Raw genomic sequence first — 12,224 nt, 5'->3', positions numbered from 1 at the left:
AGCCTATGACAATTCTACTTCCCAGGTCATCTATGCCTTGACCAGTTCAGACTCTCCTTTATATGGGACAATCTATGAATATCTTAAAAACAATACCCTACCCATTAATCTATCTCGTAATAAAAAATGCAACTTTATCCGGCAAGCCACCCGTTATACTTTAACCGTTGATACACTTTATCATCGAGGTCTAGATGGTACTCTTCTTCGTTGCCTTGATCGTAATGAATCTGACTTTACTTTATACGAGCTTCACAAGGGTATCTGTGACACACATTCAAGTGGTCCTACTCTTGCTAAAAAACTTCTAAGAATGGGATATTACTGGCCAATGATGGAAAAAGACTCTCATCAATTTGCAAAGAAATGTCCTAAGTGCCAAATTCATGGCAGTCTTATCCATGCACCAGCACAGGAGTTGCATCCATTTACTACATCACGGCCTTTCTGCTAGTGGGGACTTGATTTAGTAGGGAAAATTCACCCTTCCTCTTCAAATGGACACAAGTTCATTATCACTGCAACAAAGTATTTCACAAAATGGATTGAAGCATTCTCACTTACCACAATAACTGGAAAATAGTTTACCTCATTTATTCTTAATTATCTAATTTGTAGATACGACATTTCCAGTTCCATCATCATAGACAACGGGCGTCCCTTCAAAAATTAGAATGTGCGAGAACTATGTGAGCGATTTAAAATCCAACATCATTTCTCTACACCTTACTACCCATAGGCGAATGGTCAAGCAGAGGCATCAAATAAAACAATCTTGAAAATCTTGAAGAAGATAGTAAATGATAGAGGTAAGGATTGGCATGTACAACTCAATCCAACACTCTGGGCATACAAGACTAGCATCAGGACACCCATAGGAGCTATGCCATGTTCATTGGTGTACGGATCAGAAGCAATCTTACCTCTTGAGGTAGAAATTCCATCCCTCATAGTATCTTTAAAAGGCCTCATACTAGATGAGGAGTATCGGGTCAACATATTGCAAGAACTAGAGCTTCTGGATGAAAAATGACAACATACCTATGATCATCTCAAAGCATACCGGTAGTGCATGTGCAGAAGCTACAACCATAGAGCCATCCCTAGGATTTTTAAAGTCAGTGATCTTGTACTCAAAGAAAATCCCAGAAATCAACAGGATCTAGAAAAGAAGGGGAAGTTCGAACCTAACCGGTTAGGTCTCTATGGTATGATATCAGCCTATGGATCAGGTGCCTATCGACTAACAACTTCAGAGGGAGATGTGCTCGACGAACCAACCAACAACATCCATCTGAAGAAATTCTACACTTGAGTGGTCTAATGCACGAAATAAGTGAAAAATACAAAAAATCAGAAAAACAACGAAAAGGTGCAATAAAAACAAATGGTGAAAACCTGGCAACAAGCGCTATTTGTGAGGGAACAACTCCTCTATCTATCATTACTCATATATTTTTCATTCGAAGTCAAAACTAATAGCCATCACCCAACACTTTTTATGCAACATTATCCCAGACATACTTAGCATAGTCATTGTCCTTACTTATCTAAAGATCAATTCATCATATCCCACCATGGCTTGGTAATCACTGTGAATATCCACATCGATCGGTATTTATAACTAGGGGCAGCGTTCCTCTGACTTCAAGCATTCCAACAACAAGCAAACAAGAATCACAACACGCCAAGGAAACCCTGTCAACAACAGCTCATTAGCTGAGAAAACAAAACATTGATCCAATTAACAACTTCAACACACACATGATGGATGATTTTCTAAATTATAATTTGTTTACATCTCGCATGAAGTTTTGACTATTTTGCACTTCAAATTTTTGAATCATTGGATCTCCTGAATTTCTCAACGATGCATCGAACTAGAGAAAGTAGCGGGGGAGTTTGCTATTTTTTTGGTTTTTTGTCAGTGAGGCGATCACTTGTATGGTGCAAATTTTGTCTAGAGACATGATTGGAAACATATCATTGAAGAGATTGTTCCACTTTGTGCATACAAATGGTTAATTCTTGTCTATTTTACACAAGCAACACTCAGGTCGTCTTGGTTTAATTATACCTCGACACTTGTGCCATCTTGCAATATCAAAATCCATGTACGTTTTACTCAAGTCATTATGGTTCAATTATACCATTATGCTTGTATAAACTTCCAACATATCAAAATGTCAATGACGACAAACAAAAACAAAGCAAAAACATGTGATTACACATGAATCACGAACGAAAAAATGAGGGTGATCAATTAGTTGCATATCATTTTACACTTGCATTTAGTTGCATATCATTTTACAATTGCATTTAGTTGCATATCATTTTATACTTGCATTTAGCTGCATATCACATTTTCATCTTGCATACATCTCACATCACATCATTATCATACATCTCATTTTCAAGATACATCTCACATCATACATCAATGAAATCAAGATAACACAAAGCATCATCATATTTTCAGCATTATAGCTCATACATCATAATCAACATCAAAAGCATTACTATCTAAGCATTACATCATCATCATAGCAGCATCATATCATTGCATATCATAAATTATCATCCATAACACATCGCATGAGAATCAGAGAAATCAATGTCATATATATCTCAAAATGGTCGAAATTTACAAGAGGTATCATGTCCGTCAAAATACAACAAAATGATCAAAATACAACAGAGACAAGTCTCTCAGGTATGACTATCTCCTAAGGCTGACGATCTCGTAGCAAATGTCCTAGCTCCTCGATCTCCCCTAGGTGGATCATGTCGAGAAGGCCCTGTAACACCCCTGCTCTCTGTCCCCGTTTGACTCCGAGCAGATCGACTGGCTGCAGAACTAGGAGCTCTCTACTCTCTAGGGACTAGATCCTCATATAACCACCTATAGTACTCGGCCGCCATGGCCATGTACCATATCTCTCTCAGTGTGTCCCGCATCGCAGCACCACCTGTCACTCTCTGCAAGCTCCTCTACCCGACCCTGACGCTCTCTCTTTGTATCTCGCTCTGTTGTAATATGTGTAATTTGGCGTTGTTGTGTTAGCACCTGTACCTGTAGCTGTTACACTATGACCCGTAGGGATCTAATCTGCGAGTCCTATCGATGGGTAGGTATTGTAGACACCTAAAATTGTCCAGTCTAATTAAATAAATACTTTTATTTATTTAATTACTTCAGCCTAATTCTTCTATTAATTAAACAAATCTCTATTTATTTAATTAATTCATTTATCCTCTTCTAGCCTTATTTCTCATTTAAATAAATACATTTATTTATTTAAATTATCATTTTCTCTTAAATTAAATAAATATCTTATTTATTTAATTAATCCCACTTCTTCTATTAAGTAAATAAATCTTTATTTATTTAATTAATTCATTAACCTTTTCTACCTATGACACGTGTTATTCATCTCTTAATTCCTACACTACCTACCCTCACACTATTTTCTTATTTCCTCTACCTACCCTCTAATCATAGCCGACCATTTATCTTTTACACCTCTCAATCTTACCCCTCCATTTCTTATAGTGTCTTTTATATAAGGAGATGTTTCCTTCATTATCAACCCCGATCTAATTAACAGATTGATCAATTGACTACACTACGCTTTTGAACTTTCATATGCGATCCTACTTGCAACCATATTTCCGTTTTTTGTTGAGCTCTTGTGCACATATAAAATTTGAGAGCAAATATATCAAGCAAGATCAATGGAGATAGGAAGAATGGAGATCCAAACCCTATTGGACATGTGATGGTATAATCTTTGTGATTTCATTTGATTTGCATTGTCTTAGGTAATCTTCATATGTTATGGTAGATCTTTGTTGTTGTTAGGCTAGGGTTTTGTGGTTGAATTGATTTAGTCTCTCAATATTGTTGTTATCCATTTTCACCATATACATTTTGGCATACCCGGTGGGACTCTTGTCCCTTTTTGCATTTAACATCTTTTGTTGCAGATTTTGTGTTTTTGAAGTTGCAAATCTGACATTTCCGACAATATTTTGATATTTTTTGCGTCTGTGTACTTTTGGATCACGTTTTTTATTTTCTACCGCATTTGTGACATCTGGAATCGCGTCTACACCTTCGACAGTTTTTTTTTTTGCAGATTCCAAGAAACGCGTTCGTGTTCCCTAGTCGCGTTTGTGAAGCCTTTAGGTGCGTCTGTATTCCAGAACCGCGTCTGTGTCAGCTCTAATCGTGTCTGTGTTCAGGAACCATGTCTATGTCAGATCTAATTGCATTGTGTTTCTGGTAACCGCGTCTGTGTGCAGTTGTTGCATTTTGATTTCTTTGATCTGATTTTTTGTCATTCGGATTTCAGATCTGGTTTATTTTGAACTAACATCTTCAGATCTAGCTAACAAAATTGGTGCATCTTGTTTTGAAAGCAAAAATCATTTTGTTGAAGGCCCCTATTTCACAAAGTCTTTTGGATCTAAAAATTTGCCTAACTTGTGTGCTTGCAGGAAGGGGTGATCGTTTGAAACAATCCAAATTACTAACAAATCTTTGTTGCAGGACCTTGGCAAGGGTTTGTGATCTTTATTGTATGCCTTGTTTTCATAGACTAGCAAACACTTCAATTGGTGCACTAAAATTGAACCATTGTCTTTTGTGTCTTGAGCAATAGGCTCTTTTTGTTTCATCTTTAGAGGGCTTGTCTCCCCATGTAGTCATTATGACTACTAGTGAGGAGAGAACGACCCAAGTGGTAGCGAAGAAAACCCACCTCTTCCAAACCACTATAAACAAATATATTCATGGTGAAAACTATGGATAACGTGTGTTGATTAGTTCATACCGACACTGTCTCCCCATAAACCCGTTTGATCAAATTTATTTGATCAGTTGTAGGGCGTAACCCCTACCGACTGGGAGCCTTTTGTATTTATAGAGCTGAAAGTGCCGCATGTATGGTCACACGAGCGGATGCCCTTACTAGCACCTTTTTGTTTTAGAAGCCAAAATCCTTCTAGTTGTTGGGGCAGGAGGTCGGACCTCTGGAGCGGCCCACACACATACGGTTCTTAGTAGAGATACAAAGTTCGCCACGAGGAGTTTTCGTGGGGACCGATGCTTGGCTTCCCCAAGAAGTGAGTGTTGAGGGTGGAGCCAATGGGGTCAAGCATCTAAGTATCCACTTTGAATAGCGTAGCCTCGTGTGGGAATCAACAACTATTGTCCTGGCTGGTCATAAGAATTGTGCTTGACTTATTACAATCAAACATCAAAACATTGTGTCTTTTGTGTCTTCAAGTGTATGCAAAACATTTTTACATCAAACAACACACTTTTCTTTGAGTCATTTTTGAGTCTAAACAGTTGCAAACATTTAGTCCTCATCAACATTGTGTCCTCTTGTCATGAAAAATAGTCAAACATTCAGATTTGGTCACAACAAGTCACTTCACAGATTAGAAAAATTGCACAAAGTTTTCAGAAACACGTTTGTGTCTGACAAAACCACGTCTGTGAAGGGAAGAAACGTGTCTATGTTCTCTTGAGCAACATTGCACTTAAAACATCTCAGAAATGCGTTTGTGTCTGACAAAACCACATCTGTGTCATTTAAATGTGTCTGTGTCTGACAAAATAGTGTCTGTGTCATTTGAGTGTGTTTGTGAAGTATACAGGCACGTCTATGTTCAGAATTGAAAACTTTCTTAATCCAGCCAACAAGGAACAATCAGTTTCAGACTTATTGAGTTTCCTAGGTATCTCTCTGGGTTTTCATCCAACACTAAACCTATTTTTTGGGTCTCACAAAGTCCATCATTGCTTTACATCTTGCATTACATTCACATTTGTCTAAACTTGAGTCAAAAGGTCACTTGCTTGTCCTCATCATACTTTGTCAACACACTACATACAACAACATTTTGCTAAGTGGTCCCTCATCAAGGTCTATCACCTTTGGGTCTCATTTGGTCTTACTTAGAGTCAAGGTCAACTTACCTCATCAAGAGAAACTATCATCTCTTTGGAAGCCACACCTACTCTACTACATACATACTTGGTCTTACACTTTGGACATTGCAAGTAAACTTTAGATTCATTTACATTCCATCCAACTCTCGGTCTTCCATACTCTTTCCATTTTCATCTAGTCTCACACATCTTGGTCAATACCTAGTTCATGGTTGAAACCCGTTCCCAAAAATCTAGGAGAGAAGCTAAAGAGGCTCAAGAGTCCGCAAATATGAGTGTCTATGAGTATGACAATGATGTCTTTTTCAATTCTGATCATACCACATTACCTGACATGGATGCTTATAGAAACATTCCAAATGTTGAGAACATGGACACTACAAACAATAATGATACACACAATGACAATATGGACAACTTTTCAGTACATTCAGTAGAAGTGGAAGAAACCATTATGGATCCCCGTTTCAATCAATTGGTTGAGGAAATAATGAGGAGAGATAGACAATATTTCTTACAATTGACGGCACAAAGTGGAGCCAAGATCCCTCATGATTTTGACATGTCTCAAATAATGGAAAATTGACCTTTGCAACAAACTCACTCCAACATGGATTAAAGGAGGCCTAATAGTGGAGGCAATAGAGGATCACATCTTGTGCCTGAATCACCATCATCTTTGTTTCAAAAACCCGAGGTCCCATACACACATGGTCAAACATATGATACTCACCTTCGCAGACCATTATGGAAGTCTTATGCAGAAAAATATGCTCAATCACATACCAATGCTAAGGATCAACCACCAAGGCAATTGGATATTCAAGGGCATGCTCAAAATTTGGACACAAGGAAACCTCGTGTCAAATTTGGGGGCAAAACATTAGAACAAACTGATGACATTCCTATAGAGTATGGTATACATGGACAAAACAAATATTCCATTCCTCGCCATGACTCTATACCAAGTGGTCCATATACGCAACATCATTATAGACCTCCTCCATATGAACATGTGTATGATCAATATCATCCATATATGCAACATGCTCCTCCTCCACCCAGTGGTTCAGGCATGGGGTTTGGTCCAAGAAGTCGGTCTCCACTCAAGAACAATTTGGAACAACAAATCAAGGATTTACAAAAGAAAATGGAGGACATAAATACACCGAAGCCAACTTACACAATGAGAGACATATGTCCCTATCCATTTGACAAAAGCATTTCAATGCCTCTGTTTCCTACACACTTTGTGACACCTAAGTTTGATAAGTACAGAGGAAAAGAGGATCCTACGACACATATAAGACAATTTTTCACAGCTTGCATTGAGGTAGCATCAGAAGAGACATATTTGATGAGATTATTCCCACAAAGCTTAAGTGATCAATCTATGGAATGGTTCTCCCAACTTCCACCTGGAATCAAGTCATGGGGTGATCTAGCAGAGGCATTTATCCAACATTTCTCATACAACATAGAGACAGACATATCAGTCACTACTTTGTGCGACACCAAGCAAAAGATTGGAGAATATTTTTCATCATTTTTACAAAGATGGAGGAATCTAGCCAGCAGATGCTCTTGTGAAATCCCACAAAAACAAATGGTAGAAATGTTCACCCAGAATGTTAACAAAGACATTGGTTATGACCTAAGAAAAGCTTGTTTGTCCACCTTCAAGGACGTCATTGAAAAAGGCTTAGCAATAGAGAAGGTCCTAATTGAACAAGGAGTCATCAAAATATTCAAGGAAAACAAAGATGACTTTAAAGGAAAAGATAAGCCAAGATTTTGGAATAAAAACAAGAACACAGTCAATGATGGTGTTGGTGATGCTAATACAGTGCGACCCAAAATCGTTTTTTCTGGATCAAGCTCTACAAACAATTAAGTGAACACTCAAATAACTTCAAAGTCACAAAGGAAGTACACTCCATTGGGAGAACCACTTGAGCCAGTTTTCAAAAAGCTAGTAGCAAACAAGATAATCACAATTCCAGATCTGCCTCCATATGAGCCAAAGGTGAAACCAAATCGGTGGAATGATGATGAATATTGTGAATTTCATAAGAGTAAAGGTCATAAGATAGGAAATTGCCATTGACTGAAGAACATCATACAAGATCTCATTGATAGAGGTGACATTGATATTGAAGGACACTCATCCAATCAAGAACATGAGATGTTTAAGGAACCATTCCCAAAACATGACAAGGGAAAAGCTAAAGCCACAAATGACCAAACCCAATTATACCAAAGCATCCTATAACTATGATTCAACTGTCAATCACATATCAATGGATAATTATGTCTCTACCATTATCATCAAGGACAAAACGCCTGAGAATTCCACCCAAAGACCCAAGATTGTCCTAAAAGGCATTGGATCTTCTTCTAAACCTACCTCTGAATGTAATGTCACAACCCGTCGAGGTAAATTCACTTTGCAAGGTGCTCCAGCTAAAAATATTGCTTCTTCATTGACCAAACCTGAGTATGACTTTGTAGAACAGTTAGGGAAGACACCCGCGCTTATCTCAATCCTTGAGCTCTTACGCATATCCCCCGCACATAAAGCTATTCTTGACAAAATCTTGAGAGACACTGTTGTCCCCACTGATCTGAACGTGGACCAGTTTCAAGCCATGGTGGGATACCTTTCTATTCCACACTCCCTTACATTCATAGAAGCTGATGTCGCCTCCGTAAGTCAGCCACATAATGCACCATTACACATTGAAGCCTTTATATACAAACATCGAATCAAATGAGTCCTGATAGATGGAGGAGCAGGTCTGAACATTTGCACATTGAGCATTATTAAACAATTGGGATATTCAGATAAAGCTATGAATTCTACAAACAAAATTACCATCAAGGCATATGATGATGAAGAGCGCTCATCCAAGGGAACAGTCACCTTGCCTCTCAGAGTTGGGCCAGTTACAAAGGATGTGGTTTGTTAAGTCCTAGACCTAGATCTCACATACAATATAGTACTAGGGTGTCCTTGGATTCATGAAATGAGGGCAGACCCATCTACATATCACCAATGCATTGAGTTTCCTCACAACGGAGTTGAAATAACAGTTAATGGTGATCCTAATCCATTCATATACTGCAATAACTTGAGACCGAAAACTGAGACAATCATTCCAAGTAATAGGGAAGTTGTCCCTTCTTCTGCATACATTGATCCCAAATCATTAAAACCTTCGACATCAAAACAAGGTGAATTTAAAGGGAAATTTCAGGACAGGGGCATGGGTGAATACACTTTGAATCAAACCATGTGCTTACAACAAGTTATGAGTTCACCAATGGAAGACCACATCCTAATAAGCAGGCATCTATCATTATACTCAAATGGGACCCTACTATCTTTCAAAGATGGGGTGAATTGGAAGAAGAAGACTTATACAAAATGCTTTACAAAGACTCTGAAAATGATACACAAGATCACATCAGCCTACCATGTGAAAAGTATGGCAAAGGATTTAAGATCCTACAAAAATTTGGGTATGATGGCAAAAGTCCTCTTGGCTTAAGAAAGGGAGGCATCATTGAACCTTTACAACCAAAATAAACATTCAAAAAGGAACGCTCGAAAGGACTTGGTTTCATGACTTCCAAGGTAAACACTCAAATAATAGGAGAAGCATTACAAATCAAAGCTACCAAAATTCAATAAGAGAATCCCTATTCTACAGACTCCAATGAATGGGAATGGGATTCAGACAAATCCTCCAGTGACTATGAACTCACCGAGACATTCAGAGAACTAGGTGAACCCACAAAAGAAGAGGAATTTTATAGAAAATTCAAGGTTGGTCAAGAAAACAACCCCTGAGGATCCCACATAGTCCTTACTTCTAGGTTCTAGGTCGAAATCACATAGAATGAGAACACCTGTCCCAGAATGCGCTACTAGTGATGACAATTTGGATTCGTTCACGATTGAGATAGATGAGGAGAGTGCCAACGATGACCTTGATAACTGCCTCAACATACCTGAATATAACTGCATTTTCACTCTTAGCCCCACTAACTTTGAAGACATCAAAGGCCTTCCCCTTGTTCACCACCAACTTATTGACTGGGACCATGAAGGACCTGCACAGTTCGACACATTCCAAAATGATGAAGCCTTTATTGATTATCTAGGCATACGAGATGATCTTCCCCCTGGGGACCATAGAGCAGGATACACTATAGAACTCAACAGTGTGGCATATTTTGGTGAGGGTGTCGGACCTTCCAGTCACAAAAATATAAAAATAAAAATAAATCAAGGGTCTTATGGTGAAAACCACATTGTGGTGCTGTCTGACCCCAAAAAAGTAAAAAGAAAGGATGCATTTGAGGGCGAAAACCTCTCTGAGGCACCCGAGGATGGAAGGCTCGACATTCTCCCAGCATCCTATGAAGAAAAATCATCTATGTTGGTAGAGGAAACCATCAAAACAAACATTGGTACAAAAGAAAGTCCACATGACATATTCCTGGCTCAATCTTTGATAGAGACAAAAAGATCAAAGTTCATTAGTTTCTTCACAGAGTGACAAATCAATTTTGCATGGTCATACGCTAATATGCCTGGATTGGATCCGGATTTGGTAATGCATCATTTGACAGTTAAACTGGGGGCAAAACTAGTGAAACAAAAATTAGGAAAGATGCATCCACAAGTGGCATTATTAGTCAAGGCAGAGCTTGAAAAATTATTGGATGTCGAATTCATACGCCTAATTGATTATACTGAATGGATCTCCAACTTAGTGCCCATCAATAAACCAGATCGTAGTATCAGAATATGTATAGACTTCAGAGACATCAACAAAGCTTGTCCTAAGGATGACTTCCCATTACCAAACATAGATTTGATCGTCGATCTCACAGCAAGTCATGCAATGTTATCTTTGATGGATGGATTCTCTGGTTATAATCAAATAAAAATCGCATTCGAGGATCAGCACAAAACAACATTCACTTGTCCTTGGGGAACTTTCTATTGGAATGTCATGCCCTTTGGGCTAAAAAATGCAGGCGCTACATTTCAAAGAGCCATGACTACTAGCTTTCATGATCTCATGCACGTTACTGTGGAAGATTATTTTAGACGACCTCTTGAGCAAATCAATAGACAAAGATACACATTTGGACATACTTTCAGTCGTCTTTGATCGGTTGGAAAAATACAAAGTAAGATTAAACCCCAAGAAATGTGTCTTTGGAGTAACCTCCGAGAAGCTCCTGGGATTCACTGTATGAAAAAGAGGAATCGAAGCCGATCCAGCAAAAGTCAAGGCCATCTTAGAGATGCAACCACCATGAAACATCAGTCAACTTCGATCTTTGCAAGGGAGACTCTAGTCCATATGAAGATTCATAACACAACTTGCGGATAAATGTATTCCTTTTCAGCACTTGCTATATAAAAACATCAAATTCAAATGGGATGATAACTATCAATAGGATTTCCAGATACTCAAAGATTATCTTCTAAATCCGCCAGTTTTGATGCCACCAGTTTCAGATCAACCTCTATTACTATACATATCAGCTACTTCAATAGCACTGGGGTTACTCTTAACACAACATGTTGCTGAGGGCAAAGAAAAGGCAGTCTACTACATCAGTCGCACATTGGTGGGATATGAGCTAAACTACACACCAATCGAGCATGTGTGTCTTGATGTGGTCTTTGCTTCACATAAATTATGACATTACATGTTAACTCATAAAACTAAGTTGGTCGCAAGGATCGATCTATTGAAATACCTTCTCAATAAGGCAAGTGTATGCACAGGGATGCTATGATTGAACATGGGAAATGTGATCAAGGAGATTAAGCAGTTACTGAATTGTTTATAAATAGGAAACTGTTGATAAACAATGTATGCAGGCAAGTGTATGCACAGGGATTCTACATAGTGATTACCAAGCACAGAAGCTTGAAGACCTGTTTGAATAACAGAGTATAGAAGCCCAGCAGATAGACAAGATTAGTCCTATGTCTATATTGTATTGAACAAATAGGAATCTACTTTAGCATTTTAGATGTGAAGTTGCAGATAGATTTTTATTACTATTATTTTGTGAAAGTGACAGAAAATCTCTTAACTGAGTGGACTTAACAGTCTTATTTGTAAAACCCTCTAGCAAGGTGACATTCTGATTGAGTGTTTGAAATCTTTTGACAAGCTCACTTCTAACAAGGTGAAGATCCTAACAGATCTGAGGGAAATCCCTTAACCGG

The sequence above is a fragment of the Cryptomeria japonica genome, chromosome 7, assembly GCF_030272615.1.
Source record: "Cryptomeria japonica chromosome 7, Sugi_1.0, whole genome shotgun sequence".
In the NCBI taxonomy this organism is placed as follows: Eukaryota; Viridiplantae; Streptophyta; class Pinopsida; order Cupressales; family Cupressaceae; genus Cryptomeria; species Cryptomeria japonica.
Note: the sequence above shows the minus strand (reverse complement) of the source record.